This window comes from Ranitomeya variabilis, chromosome 2 (assembly GCF_051348905.1).
Source record: "Ranitomeya variabilis isolate aRanVar5 chromosome 2, aRanVar5.hap1, whole genome shotgun sequence".
In the NCBI taxonomy this organism is placed as follows: Eukaryota; Metazoa; Chordata; class Amphibia; order Anura; family Dendrobatidae; genus Ranitomeya; species Ranitomeya variabilis.
The window spans coordinates 225,582,293-225,591,601 of NC_135233.1; positions in this window are offsets into that span (position 1 = coordinate 225,582,293).

Consider the following 9,309-nt stretch of genomic DNA (forward strand, 5'->3'; position numbering starts at 1 on the left):
CAATGACATCACTAGATCGTGCCTGCTGCATCGGGGCATCGGGTATCACCCATAGAGCAAAGCAGTGGATCAGGAAAACAGGGCTGGGTAGATTTGTCAGGTGGTGGTCACTACAGGGGCCTCAGTGTGTGTGTGTGTGGGGGAAAGGTCAGGTGGTGGTTACTAGTTACTACAGGGGTCTCAGTGTGGGGGGGAAATTTGTCAGAGGGTTGTCACTACAGGGGTCTCAGTGTGTGGGGGAAATTGTCAGAGGGTTGTCACTACAGAGGCCTCAGTGTGTGGGGGAAATTGTTGGGGTGGTCACTACTACAGGGGCCTCAGTGTGTGTGGGAAATTGTTGGGGTGGTCACTACTACAGGGGCATCAGTGTGTGTGGGAAATTGTTGGGGTGGTCACTACTACAAGGGCCTCTGTGTGTGTGTGAAATTGTCAGGGGGTTGGTCACTACAGGAGCCTCATAGTGTGTGTGTGGGAAATTGTCAGGGGCTTGTCACTACAGGGACCTCAGTGCTTGCGTGGGGGGATTGTCAGAGGGTGGTCACTACAGGGCCCTCAATGTGTGGGGGAAATTGTGTGCATGCATGTGTGTGTGAGGGGGGTGTCACCACAGGGGCCTTAGGCTACATGCGAACGTTGTGGATTTGCTTGTGGAAATTTCTGTGCGGTTTCTGCATCTCTTGTATGCCTTTTCGTAAGTTAAATAAAGATATATTTAAAAAAAATGTGATGTCATTTCATTGTTCAACCTCTTCAGCCAGATACTGTCAATATTAAATAAAGAGACACACACACACAGTCACCAGCCTATGTAGAAGCATTAACATAATTAACCTACAACAGCAACTGTTATTAGGCCTCGTCCCCACAGTTAGTTATCGGCAGCGCTTTGGACGCAGCACATGTCCGCTCCGTCCAAAGCGCTGCCGGCTTTAGAACGCAGGCGATTTCGCATGTGTTCATTGGATGGGTGATGTTTATCTTGCGGCGATACTGCAGTCTGGAAAGACGGGCCGCATGTCTGCCTCTGCAGGGAAGCCAGCGGCGTCTCAACATGCATAGTGGAGATGGGATTTCTTGAAATCCCATCCACTATGCTGTAACATCTGGCCACTGTGAGTTGGACGATGTGGATGCATGCAGCGTCCAACCCGCAGAGTTTACTGACTGTGGGATCATACCCTCAGAAAGCTGCGTGAAACGCAATAGGTTTATTTTTGAAGAAACATTTTTAAAAAAATTGAGTTGGCTCCCACGTAATTTCAATAACTAGCAGAGGGAATGTTGACGGCTGAGGGCTAATATTAATATTCTGGGAAGTAGCCAATAGCCATAAAGGTTTCCAGGCTATTAATATCAGCTGACAGCTCTTTGCTTAGCCTTTACTGGCTAGTTTACAGGGGAACCCCAGAAAAAAATTGACATGGGGTCCCCCAATAAAATTGAACCAGCAAAGGCTAGGCAGAGAGCTGCAGGCTGATATTAATAGCCTGGGAAGGGGTCATGGTTATTGGCACCCCCCAGGCTAAAAACATCAGCTCTCAGCAGCCCCAGAAATGGCGCATCTTATAGATGCAACAATTCTGGCACTTAGCTCGCTCCTCTTCCCACTTGTTCTGTAGCGGTGGCAAGTGGAGTTCATATTTGTGGGGTTGATGTCACCTTTGTATTGTCAGGTGACATCAAGCCCACGGCTTAGTAATGGAGAGGCCTCTACAAGACACCTATCCTATAGATACATGGTAAATAAAGACACAGCCAGAATAAAGTCCTTTATTTGAAATAATCACACAGACTCCTTTAACCCCTTCATGACCTTGGGATTTTCCGTTTTTCCGTGTTCGTTTTTCGCTCCCCTCCTTCCCAGAGCCATAACTTTTTTATTTTTCTGTCAATATGGCCATGTGAGGGCTTATTTTTTGCGAAACAGGTTGTACTTTTGAACGACATCATTGGTTTTAGCATGTCGTGTACTAGAAAACGGGAAAAAAATTCCAAGTGCGGTGAAATTGCAAAAAAAGTGCAGTCCCACACTTGTTTTTTGTTTGGCTTTTTTGCTAGGTTCACTAAATGCTAAAATTGACCTGCCATTATGATTCTCCAGGTTATTACGAGCTCATAGACACCTAACATGACTAGGTTCTTTTTTATCTAAGTGGTGAAAAAAAATTCCAAACTTTGCTAAAACAAAAAAAAAAAAAAAAGTGCCATTTTCCGATACCCGTAGCGTCTCCATTTTTCATGATCTGGGGTCGGTTGAAAGCTTATTTTTTGCGTGCCGAGCTGGCGTTTTTAATGATACCATTTTGGTGCAGATACGTTGTTTTAATCGCCCGTTATTGCATTTTAATGCGACCAAAAAAACGTAATTCTGGCGTTTCTAATTTTTTTATCGCTACGCTGTTTAGCGATCAGGTTAATGCTTTTTTTTTATTGATAGATCGGGCGATTCTGAACGCGGCGATACCAAATATGTGTAGGTTTGATTTTTTTTATTGATTTATTTTGAATAGGGCAAAAGGGGGGTGATTTAAACTTTTATTTTTTACACATTTTTTTTTCCTTTTTTTTTTTACTTTTGCCATGCTTCAATAGCCTCAAGGACCTCTATGGTTACTATTCAGAAGCATCGCTGACCCCTGATCATGTGACGGGGGTCAGCGATGCGCTCATTTCCGGCCGCTAGTTAATAGCGGCGGGTGAATCGCGATTTCACCCGCCGCTATTGCGGGCACATGTCAGCTGTTCAAAACAGCTGACATGTCCCGGCTTTGAAGCGGGCTCAATTTACCATACTTACTGAACACCTAATCCCCAATGCCCTCGTCTCCTGCAACAAAAATAAAATAATAAACCAACATATACTACTATCCTGCCCGCTGTAGTCCATTTAATACAGTGTCCCACGGCGATCTCACGTGTAGAACAGTCACATCGGGAGATGTGACCGCTCTACCCAGCCTCCGGTGATACACTGTCAGGAGGTAATGGCTCCCGCAGTGTATCACAGAGCCGCCGTGAGAGTTCACCGGAGTTCATCAGCTCTGGTGCTCACGGCACTACCTGTCATGGTTCCCAATGGCAGGGGAACGTCAGGACACATAAATAACGAACGAGCTCTTGGGTGATGGAATCTCGAGCTGACCGTGAGCTAAACCTACCACACAACTAATAGTGGCCGGGGGGCGTGCCTACGTTTTATCCCTAGACGTCTCTCGCCAGCCAGAGAACTAACTTACCCTAGTAGAGGAAAAAACAGACCTGGCTTACCTCTAGGGAAATTCCCCCAAAAAGGAGACAGAAGCCCCCCACATATATTGACGGTGAGTTCAGAGGAAAAGACATACGCAGTATGAAGGTAGGTTCAGCAAAGCGAGGTCCGCTTACTAGATAGTAGAAAGATACAAAAGGGAACTGCACGGTCAGCTGAAAACCCTTTTAAAATACCATCCTGAAATTACTTTAAAACTCATGTGTCAACTCATGACACCGGAGTGGTAATTTCAGCCCACAAGAGCTTCCAGCTACAGAGAAAGACTTAACTGTAAACTGGAACAAAAATGCAAACAAACTTAGGACTAAGAGTCCAACTTAGCTGATCAGTAGTCTAGGAGCAGGAACATGCAACAGAAAGGCTCTGGTTACATTGATGGCCGGCAAGGCAATGACTGAAGAGCAGGATTAAATAGGAACTCCCCACTACTGATGAAAACAGGTGAACTGAGAAAGAAAACACACCCGAGTCACCAGTACCACCAGCCACCACCTGTTGTGAATTTACCTTTTGGCTCCCTCTAGTGGCTACTGGTGTTTTTACTCTGGGTATGTCTATCATCCCTTGTATGCTCACCTGGGTCGTTAGGTCAGGGGTGTTGCTATATTAGCTCCCTGGACCTTCAGTTCAATGCCTGGCAACGTTGATATCAGAGCTAATCTGTAGTGCTCTTGTCTACTGATCCTGGTTCCTGCTTGATTAAGCTAAGTCTGCTTTCTTGCTTTTTGCTATTGTTTTTGTTTGCATTTTTGTCCAGCTTGTACATAATCTGTATCCTATCCTTGCTGGAAGCTCTAGGGAGGCTGGAGTTCTCCCCCCGGGCCGTTAGACGGTTCGGGGGTTCTTGAATCTCCAGTGTGGATTTTTGTAGGGTTTTTGTTGACCATATAAGTTATCTTACTACATTCTGCTATTAGTGAGTGGGCCTCTCTTTGCTAAACCTAGTTCATCTCTGTGTTTGTCATTTCCTCTTACCTCACCGTTATTATTTGTGGGGGGCTTGTATCCAACTTTTGGGGTCTATTCTCTGGAGGCAAGAGAGGTCTTTGTTTTCCTCTTCTAGGGGTAGTTAGTCCTCCGGCTGGCGCGAGACATCTAGCGACCAACGTAGGCATGTTCCCCGGCTACTTCTAGTGTTGGCGTTAGGAGTAGATATATGGTCAACCCAGTTACCACTGCCCTATGAGCTGGATTTTTGTACTTCGCAGACTTGCTGATATCTCTGAGACCCTCGCCATTGGGGTCATAACAGTTTGCCAGGCCAGTATTAAATGTTAAATGCATTGCAGAAGCGGGATTATAAGAAAGAAAGTTCTGAGTTTTTTTTTTCTCTCTCTCATTTTTTTTTCTTTTCCCCTTTACCTCTGAGTGGCTTGTGATTGCTGCAGACATGAATGTCCAGACCTTGATTACAAGTGTGGACCAGCTTGCTGCTCGTGTGCAGGGCATACAAGATTATGTTACCAGAAATCCTATGTCAGAACCTAAGATACCGATTCCTGAACTGTTTTCCGGAGACCGATTTAAGTTTAGAAATTTCAGGAATAATTGTAAATTGTTTTTGTCCCTGAGACCCTGTTCCTCTGGAGACTCCGCTCAGCAAGTGAAAATTGTTATTTCTTTTTTACGGGGCGACCCTCAGGATTGGGCTTTCTCGCTGGCGCCAGGAGATCCGGCATTGGCTGATATTGATGCGTTTTTTCTGGCGCTCGGTTTGCTTTATGAGGAACCCAATCTTGAGATTCAGGCAGAAAAAGCGTTGCTGGCTATGTCTCAGGGCCAGGACGAGGCTGAAGTGTATTGCCAAAAATTTCGGAAATGGTCCGTGCTGACCCAGTGGAACGAGTGTGCATTGGCTGCAAATTTTAGAAATGGTCTTTCTGAAACCATTAAGAATGTGATGGTGGGTTTTCCCATTCCCACAGGTCTGAATGATTCTATGGCCCTGGCTATTCAAATCGACCGGCGGTTGCGGGAGCGCAAAACCGCAAATTCCCTCATGGTGTTGTCTGAACAGGCACCTGAATTAATGCAATGTGATAGAATCCTGACTAGAAATGAGCGGAAAATTCATAGACGCCAGAATGGCTTGTGTTACTACTGTGGTGATTCTACACGTTATCTCAGCATGCTCTAAACGTCTTACTAAGGTTGTTAGTCCGGTCGTCATTGGTAATTTGCAACCTAAATTTATTCTGTCTGTAACTTTGATTTGCTCACTGTCATCGTATCCTGTCATGGCGTTTGTGGACTCAGGTGCGGCCCTGAGCCTTATGGATCTGTCATTTGCCAAGCGCTGCGGATTTGTTCTTGAGCCATTGGAAAATCCTATCCCTCTTAGGGGTATTGATTCTACGCCATTGGCAAAAAATAAACCGCAGTTTTGGACACAGGTTACCATGTGCATGACTCCCGAACATCGGGAGGTAATACGTTTTCTTGTTCTGCATAAAATGCATGATTTGGTTGTTTTGGGTTTGCCATGGTTACAGACCCATAATCCAGTCTTGGACTGGAAGGCTATGTCAGTGTCAAGTTGGGGCTGCCATGGAATTCATGGAGATTCCCTGCCCTTGTCTATTGCTTCTTCTACGCCTTCGGAAGTTCCGGCGTATTTGTCTGATTATCAGGATGTCTTCAGCGAGTCTAAGTCCAGTGCACTGCCTCCTCATAGGGAATGTGACTGTGCAATAGATTTGATCCCTGGCAGTAAGTTTCCTAAGGGGAGACTGTTTAATCTGTCGGTACCTGAACATACCGCGATGCGTTCATATATCAAGGAGTCTCTTGAGAAGGGGCATATCCGTCCTTCTTCTTCCCCTCTTGGTGCGGGATTCTTTTTTGTGGCCAAAAAGGACGGATCTTTGAGGCCTTGTATTGACTATCGGCTTTTAAATAAGATCACTGTCAAATTTCAGTATCCTTTGCCGTTGTTGTCAGATTTGTTTGCCCGGATTAAAGGTGCCAAGTGGTTCACCAAGATAGACCTTCGTGGTGCGTACAACCTTGTGCGCATTAGGCAGGGCGATGAATGGAAAACCGCATTCAATACGCCCGAAGGTCATTTTGAGTACTTGGTGATGCCATTTGGGCTCTCTAATGCACCTTCAGTTTTTCAGTCCTTCATGCATGACATTTTCCGGAAGTATCTGGATAAATTTTTGATTGTTTATCTGGATGATATTCTGTTTTTTTCTGATGATTGGGACTCGCATGTGGAGCAGGTCAGGATGGTTTTTGAGATTTTGCGTGAAAATTCTTTGTTTGTAAAAGGCTCAAAGTGTCTCTTTGGTGTACAGAAGGTTCCCTTTTTGGGGTTCATTTTTTCCCCTTCTGCTGTGGAGATGGATCCAGTCAAGGTCCGAGCTATTCATGATTGGACTCAACCCTCGTCAGTTAAGAGTCTTCAGAAGTTCTTGGGTTTTGCTAACTTCTACTGTCGTTTTATCGCAAATTTCTCTAGCGTTGTTAAACCGCTGACGGATATGACCAAGAAAGGCTCTGATGTAGCTAACTGGGCTCCTGCTGCCGTGGAGGCTTTCCAGGAGTTGAAACGCCGGTTTACTTCGGCGCCTGTTTTGTGCCAGCCTGACGTCTCACTTCCCTTTCAGGTTGAGGTGGATGCTTCGGAGATTGGGGCAGGGGCCGTTTTGTCGCAGAGAGGCCCTGGTTGTTCTACTATGAGACCTTGTGCCTTTTTCTCTAGGAAGTTTTCGCCGGCAGAGCGAAATTATGATGTGGGCAATCGGGAGTTATTGGCCATGAAGTGGGCATTTGAGGAGTGGCGTCATTGGCTCGAGGGTGCTAAGCATCGGGTGGTGGTCTTGACTGATCACAAAAATTTAATGTATCTCGAGTCTGCTAAACGCCTGAATCCTAGACAGGCCCGCTGGTCATTGTTTTTCTCCCGTTTTGACTTTGTGGTCTCGTATTTACCAGGTTCTAAGAATGTGAAGGCCGATGCTCTGTCTAGGAGCTTTGTGCCTGATGCTCCTGGAGTCGCTGAACCTGAGGGTATTCTTAAGGAAGGAGTTATCTTGTCAGCGATTTCTCCAGATCTGCGACATGTGTTGCAGAGATTTCAGGCTAGTAGGCCTGACTCTTGTCCACCTGACAGATTGTTTGTGCCTGCTAAATGGACCAGCAGAGTCATTTCCGAGGTTCATTCCTCAGTGTTGGCAGGGCACCCGGGAATTTTTGGCACCAGAGATCTGGTGGCCAGGTCCTTTTGGTGGCCTTCCTTGTCAAGGGATGTGCGGTCATTTGTGCAGTCCTGCGGTACTTGTGCTCGAGCTAAGCCTTGCTGTTCTCGTGCCAGCGGGTTGCTCTTGCCCTTGCCTGTCCCGAAGAGACCTTGGACACACATCTCTATGGATTTCATTTCGGATCTCCCGGTGTCTAAAGGCATGTCTGTCATCTGGGTGATATGTGATCGTTTCTCCAAGATGGTCCATCTGGTTCCTTTGCCTAAGCTGCCTTCCTCTGCTGATCTGGTTCCTGTGTTTTTCCAGAACGTGGTTCGTTTGCACGGCATTCCTGAGAATATTGTGTCGGACAGAGGATCCCAGTTTGTTTCCAGGTTCTGGCGATCCTTTTGTGGTAGGATGGGCATTGATTTGTCGTTTTCGTCCGCTTTTCATCCACAGACTAACGGACAAACGGAACGAACTAATCAGACTCTGGAGGCGTATTTGAGGTGTTTTGTCTCTTCTGATCAGGATGATTGGGTGACCTTCTTGCCGTTGGCTGAATTTGCCCTTAATAATCGGGCTAGTTCTGCCACCTTGGTTTCGCCATTTTTCTGCAACTCCGGTTTCCATCCTCGTTTTTCCTCGGGACATGTGGAGCCTTCTGACTGTCCTGGAGTGGATTCTGTGGTGGATAGGTTGCAGCGGATCTGGAATCATGTGGTGGACAACTTGAAGTTGTCACAGGAGAAGGCTCAGCGTTTTTCCAATCGCCGCCGCGGTGTGGGTCCCCGACTTCGTGTTGGGGATTTGGTATGGCTGTCTTCTCGATTTGTTCCTATGAAGGTCTCCTCTCCCAAATTTAAGCCTCGATTCATTGGTCCTTACAAGATATTGGAGATCCTTAATCCTGTATCCTTTCGCCTGGATCTTCCGGTGTCGTTTGCCATTCACAACGTATTTCATAGGTCCTTGTTGCGGCGGTACATTGTGCCTGTGGTTCCTTCTGCTGAGCCTCCTGCTCCGGTGTTGGTTGAGGGCGAGTTGGAGTACGTGGTGGAGAAGATCTTAGATTCTCGTCTCTCCAGGCGGAGGCTTCAGTACCTGGTCAAGTGGAAGGGCTATGGTCAGGAGGATAATTCCTGGGTGGTCGCCTCTGATGTGCATGCGGCCGATTTAGTTCGCGCCTTTCACGCCGCTCATCCTGATCGCCCTGGTGGTCTTGGTGAGGGTTCGGTGACCCCTCACTAAGGGTGGGTACTGTTGTGAATTTACCTTTTGGCTCCCTCTAGTGGCTACTGGTGTTTTTACTCTGTGTATGTCTATCATCCCTTGTATGCTCACCTGGGTCGTTAGGTCAGGGGTGTTGCTATATTAGCTCCCTGGACCTTCAGTTCAATGCCTGGCAACGTTGATATCAGAGCTAATCTGTAGTGCTCTCGTCTACTGATCCTGGTTCCTGCTTGATTAAGCTAAGTCTGCTTTCTTGCTTTTTGCTATTGTTTTTGTTTGCATTTTTGTCCAGCTTGTACATAATCTGTATCCTATCCTTGCTGGAAGCTCTAGGGAGGCTGGAGTTCTCCCCCCGGGCCGTTAGACGGTTCGGGGGTTCTTGAATCTCCAGTGTGGATTTTTGTAGGGTTTTTGTTGACCATATAAGTTATCTTACTACATTCTGCTATTAGTGAGTGGGCCTCTCTTTGCTAAACCTAGTTCATCTCTGTGTTTGTCATTTCCTCTTACCTCACCGTTATTATTTGTGGGGGGCTTGTATCCAACTTTTGGGGTCTATTCTCTGGAGGCAAGAGAGGTCTTTGTTTTCCTCTTCTAGGGGTAGTTAGTCCTCCGGCT